Here is a 6496-nt window from a genome sequence, read left to right on the forward strand (position 1 = left end):
AAAGAATGTATACTGAAATCATAAAACTGATGGATGAAATAAATACATGATATCGCATAAAATGCGATTGGTACAATCATAAAACAATATCACTAATACATAGAAAATGTCTACATAGATCGGGCGACTAAAAACTAAAGGTATGTGAGCTCTAAGGATCCAAGGGCGAGCTACAAATCGTCGTCCCCCGAAAGCTCTTCCCGCTGTAAAGGAGCATCAAACGGATTCTGCAGAAAAAGAAACAACATATCAATCCACCATACAATAATGCATTCAAATATCTCATGGTAACTACGGACAAGAAATATGAGTGACTTACTGGGCCGCCGCGTCTATACAATCGGTCGATCAATGATCTGAGACCGTGCCTCTCCGCATATCGAGTCTCAAGGCCTTGCGGATCGCAATTTGTAATGGAGTGCTGCAAAGAAAACAAAATGCTAACTGTTAGAAACATGATTGTCAGTACAAAGAATATCTCAAAAAAACAAATAAGCAAAACAAAAGAGAATCTTACAAAGTCCTCCAAATATGTCCTGTGGCCGCCACTCCCAAGATGATGTACCGATCCGGCCTCGATTCGTGCCCTCGCCGCCTCCCGCTGCTGACTCCAACGTCCTGGCGAATTTGTAGCCTCCTCCCTCAGTCGATGCCAGTCGTCTGCATCTAACCACTCGGGCTTTGGAGCCCCACTCTTGATTGCCTTGCGTGCGTCGGATCGTCTATGTGACATGTATGCACGTATGCAATCCATCATCCAGCCCGTAGAGAATCTATCCACTGCGGCTGGCACCGGGAACTCCTTGTGCAAGGATGCTACTATGTACTCCTTGCTCCCCTCCGGTATGTTCCTCCAATGATCCAGGACGTTGTGCCGAAAAACTTGTTGGCACAACTCCCTCATGTGAGCCATCACCCTCCTCCCCTCATCATTCATGATGATGGCTCCTGACCTGCCATCCACTAGGTATCCATAATCCCTAGGAGTGTGCCTTGTATGGGCCCTCTCCCATCTCCGTCCACGCTCCTGGGCATATCCAGGAGACCCCTGAACATCCGGTGTACCGACGGGGGTACCCTCTCCCGGAGTGCCACACAAAGGGGTGCCACCAGAGGGTGTGTCACCAAAAGGAGTGCCACCAGAGGGGGTGCCACCAAAAGGAGTGCCACCAAAAGGCGTGACATCTGCCGACGGCTGCGCAAAAGCCGGAGTAACTGGAGTGGCGTCCCCACAGGTGTGACAAATCCTGGAGGTGACCGAGCTCCAGCTGAACGACGAGACGGAGACACCGCGTCCGTGTCTCCACAGCAGCACCCCCCTGATCCTCCTGCAGTCGCAGTCCCTCCCTCTGGCCCAAGTCGCGAGCGTCGAGATCGTCTACTCGAAGCTGAAGCATCTGATCGCGCCGAAGCTGATCTAGCAGAGCGCCCTGACGAAGAACGAGACAGCTCCTGATCTGCTATCTCTCTGAATCTCGCGAGCTGATCTGGAGACATACGTGCCATCATCTCCTGAAACTCCTCATCGCTCATCCCTCGACTCATCCTGAAAATATCGATACCTGCACAGATAAAAAACAATGTTAGAATAATCAATTTAAACTATACAAAGCACATTAATAAAATCATTTTTGAAAAATCCCTCTTAAAATGCATATCTTATCTACCTTTATGGAAGATCTAAACAACGAATTGAGTAATACAATTCTCCAAGAATGAAGTATTCTATGGTCCCATGTTAATCTCCTGACACAACTCTGCATACACTGGAAGGTCGATAGACATGTCACCACAAAACAACGAGTCTGTCTCGTTCTCAAAAAATTCTATGACTTCTGTATTTCCATCATTGTTAGCCGATGCAGGCTCCAAGCTTGCGGTGGCCTCCACCCCTTGTAATTTCGATCCCTCTATTTGCATATTTTCTTCATCTATGCCTGGAACATCGCTTTGATCGTATACTCTCGCACCTCGAGGAGTTGAAGGTATAACATACCACCATCGAGGTTGTCGGGGATTTGGATAGAAGATTACCTGTTCACAAACACTTACAAACCGTCTTCAAACCATTGTGACATAAACCATGTCGTATTACAATTAGCAAGCAAATGCCTAGTTGCACCTGTTCACAATGGGCCGGCAACACAAAGGTGTCGCACAAATCCATCCATTTTTTTTCGGAATCTATTTCGAGAAATCCAGATGGACCTCGTCGAACTGTTGCGCCAGCTCCTCCAAGTACCACTTTGAACCACTGCACGTCGAATATTATCATGGAGAAGCTACGGTAATCCACCGTAATAATACTTTGCAAATTCCCAAAATACTCCATCTCATCCACAACCGTGTTCGGATCCGTTGCTCGTCGCCGGCTCTCTTGCTCAAACCTTGCCATGACACCACAGTCCATTGTGGAGCGCATTTTGTCAATACGCTCCACCCGAAAATGCCGTCCGCGCGACCACGCTGCACTATATATTTTGTACTGCACATTGAAACACTCAAATTAGATGTAGCAAGCAAATTTAGATACGACACATTCTAAACCCCTCATTACCTTTGGACTACATCCCCTCGAGAACTCCCACTCCTCCATTGAGACCTCTGTCCCTTCGCTGGATGCTGCGGTCAAGGCTCCATGCAACCATCGTGTTGACATAAACCGCGGCATCTCCTCCATGCCTTCGGGATATCGAATCAGTCGGTGACGCGTACTGCGTCGGAATTCAGCTCGTGCTTCCTCTCGATCTTGCCTTGCAATCTGGTACTTGGCGAGCCACGTCTCCATGGAGGCATGGTGCAACATACAAAAGCGATTCACCTTCTCTTCCATTGAGGCATCCATTCTTTTTTCTACCCCATTTCCAACCACCACATCTCCAGTCAGCCTGTCATCGTCCTTCAGCGTCCATAGCATTTCATTGTCTGGTTCCACCGTTGGTAGCCATTGTGAGATATGCACTAACGCCTCTGACACCAACCAACCTTCCGCCATGCTACCTTCCGGACGAGCTCGTTGTCGCACAAAGCCTTTCAGGGTTTTCATGAAGCCCTCCAGGAAGAACATCCATCGCGTATGGACGGGTCCAGCAATCTCCACTTCATCCACAAGATGCACAAGAAGGTGAACTTGTATCGTGAACATGCTAGTGGGCAGGTATTTCTCAAAGAGACAGACCGTCTCAACTGCTCCCCGCCTTGCGAATTCAATAGAGGACGTCTTAATCTCTTTCTGTGAGATCCATTGCACCAAAGTCGACAGCTTGTAAATGGCCCCGCGAATTTCTGGAGTTAGGCATCCCGCGATCGCGATCGGTAGGACAAACTGCCACAAATGAGAAAGCATTAAGAATAATGGTCACTTTTCAAATTTCAAAATGTCCACGCTAATTAAAATCCATTCTGTTCACAAACCTGACATATCTTATGCCAATCATGGGATTTTAGCCCAGAAATCTGGTCATCTTTAGAAAATGCGGACCTGAGAGAACGCATCATACCCGTCGGAGTGCGGATAGACTTGATTACTTGCTTCACAATGCGCTCTTCTTTGGTAGACAAAACCCAGGGAGCGCGAGGAAGCTGCACTCCCCCTTCAGCACTCGACTGCGGCCAAAGCGCCTCCATCTTACCTACCTCCTTTAAATCCATTCGTGACCCTATAGTATCTCTCTTTCCTGTGATGTGGTCCCATAGCAAGCTGCCCACATTTTTGAAAATATGCATGGGATCCAACAAGTGGTTGACCTGTAAGTGGGTCCAATATGGCAACTCGTAGAAAACTGAGAACCGTCGCATTCCATTTGAATGTGAATCTGGGTTTACCATTTTCAGCTCGTACCAGCTTGCAGCGTTCATACGTGCTGGAGGTCGTCCAAGAAAACCTTCCCTGAGTTCATGATCCTCCGGCAAGAAAGCGGCGTGTCCTTGATATACCATCTTCTTCATGGTTCGTGACCTTCGGGAGTCTAACTGTGGCCCACACAATGGACATGCATGATAACCTGAGGTAACGAGACCTGCAAGGCGATCCACGACCTAGTGAATACTTGATTGAATGAAATAAAATATAGATATTACCGGCGAGAACAAAGGTCTGCTCACCTGAGCACTCTCCCAATCCCGGAAAGTCATGCATCGTCCACATGAGAATGGCTCGAATGTTGGCTGACCGCCGACCATCGCGCCTGCTCATATCTTGCACCGTGACCCCCTCCTCCCACAAAATCTTAAGCTCATCGACTAATGGACGAAGATACACGTCCATATTTTTTACTTTGTAGCGGCCCAGGACGAGCAAGCTAAGGATGAGATGTCCTTTCTTCGTAGAAAGCCATGGAGGAATGTTGTAGTTGACAAGCACTATAGGCCACACACTGTAAGAAGTCGAGCGCAGACCGAATGGGTTCACACCATCCATGGCGAGACCGAGCCGAAGATTCCTTGGCTCTCGCGCAAAGCCTGGGAAGGTAGAGTCAATGTGGCTCCATGCGCGCGAATCTACTGATATTCGTTGCACTCCATCCGTGGACCTATTCTGCACATGCCACGTTGTCAAGCTTGCCATGGCAGACGTGCGAAACATGTGGTTTATGCGGGGGATGAGCGGAAAGTGTCTGAGGACTTTTTGAGGGATGGTCTGCCCTTGCAAGTCCTGTCGATACCTATGAGCACCACACTTTGGGCATGTCTCCATAGTCTCGTATTCATCTCGAAACAATATGCAGTCGTTGATACATGCATGGATGTTATTGTAGTCCATGCCAAGCTTTCGTAAAACATGTCGCGCATCATCACGAGACTCAGGCATGGTGTTTGCAGGTGGCAATATATGATATTTCAATAACCTGAAAAAATCATAAAACACCTTGAAAAATCTATCCATGTTTGCAATAATACTGTTTTTAAAAAAAAACAATGAAGTCTGTGTGCAAGGTACCTGAATAACTCAGTCACACTCGTATCGCTCCAACCGTATTTTGCTTGCACACTTAAGAGTGCAAGCAATGTCTTCAACCGAGATACTCGGCACCCATCATATAATGGTATGGATGCTTCCTCTCTAAGCAGGTCAGATGCCTCAACATCCATGGGAATCAATGCATCGATCATTGCCTCCATCTCAGGCTCCAAGATTGTAGGCAAGTCGGGAAGGTTGTCTGTCTCCTCTGGCATTGACGGTATAGATGGGCCTTGCGAGTGGTCGATTGGCTCCTGCAATCCATCCATCGCACGTGCACGAACTCTTCTAATTGGCCGCAAAGGGTGCACTCCCCCTTGGGTCGAGACATCACCCCCTGGATACAAAATTTACCAACAAGACCCAATCTTATTGTGTATGGTTTTCAATTAGCTTGAGAGTACAATGCATGAAAAATGCTAACTTCAAATTACCGTTTGCTGAAAGTCTGCAATCGCCTGATCAATGATCTCAGATTGAAACTCGCCAAATCGTCGTACGTGTTCTATAGACAATCGGCGTTTTCGTCTAATTGCCAACTTGCATTGAGAGCAAGGACATGGGACACGCTGATTAAGATACGACTCGCGGTCTTGAACAATAGGACCTTCTTCGTTTGCCATCTTATCTACATTACAGCAAACAAGGCTTAAATGGATAGCTTTATGGAGATGTACGTCAAGTTGCAAGTTGACCATAAACCTTGCATTGTATATAGTAGTCGAGAGATTTTCCGATGTTATATCTCGGCCTTGTATCATGCTCAACGATTTGTTTGTCCCGGTAGATAATTTTTTGTTATATCTCGGCTTTGAGTATAAGTAATCCATTTTAAAATTAATGCGCGCCATCTATGAAATTTTATAACTATAGTAATAAAATTTATTTCAATCAATTCTACTCATAGTCATAAGACCTGAGAGAAATTATCCTATACTCAATTTAAGGGTTTCTTCTTCTATAACAATAATTTTGGGTTCATTTTGATGAAGTACGTGGCCGTATGCAAAGCACATTGCATACCATTATCAATACGTATATTATCTTAAATTTCCTTCCCTTCCCTCTCCCTCTCTTTCTCTCCCTCTCCCTCTCTTCCTCTCTTTCTCTCACCCTCACCCTCTCCCTCTCGTTCTCTTTCTCTCCCTCTCTCATTTCCTCCCTCCCCCTCCCTCTCCCTCTCCCTCCCTCTTTCTCCCTCTCCCTCTCCCTCTCCCTCGCTCCCTCTCCCTCCCCCTCCCTCTTTCCCTCCCTCTCTCATTTCCTTCCCCTCCCCCTCCCTCTCCCTTTTCCTCTCCCTCTCCCTCTCTTTCTCTTTTTCTCCCTCTCCCTCTCTATCTCTCTTTCTCTCTCATTTCCTAAACAAGCAAAAAATAAAGTGATTTAAACATCCTCCAAGCAAAAGGGAGAGGGAGAGATACAATGCACTCTCCCTCTCTTTCTCTTTCTATCCCTCTCTCATTTCCTTCCCCTTCCTCTCCCTCTCACTCTCTTTCTCTCTCATTTCCTCTCCTAAACAAGCAAAAAATAAAGTGA

The sequence above is a fragment of the Lygodium microphyllum genome, chromosome 15 (assembly GCF_053477565.2).
Source record: "Lygodium microphyllum isolate KBCC chromosome 15, Lygodium_microphyllum_v1.1.10, whole genome shotgun sequence".
Taxonomy (NCBI): Eukaryota; Viridiplantae; Streptophyta; class Polypodiopsida; order Schizaeales; family Lygodiaceae; genus Lygodium; species Lygodium microphyllum.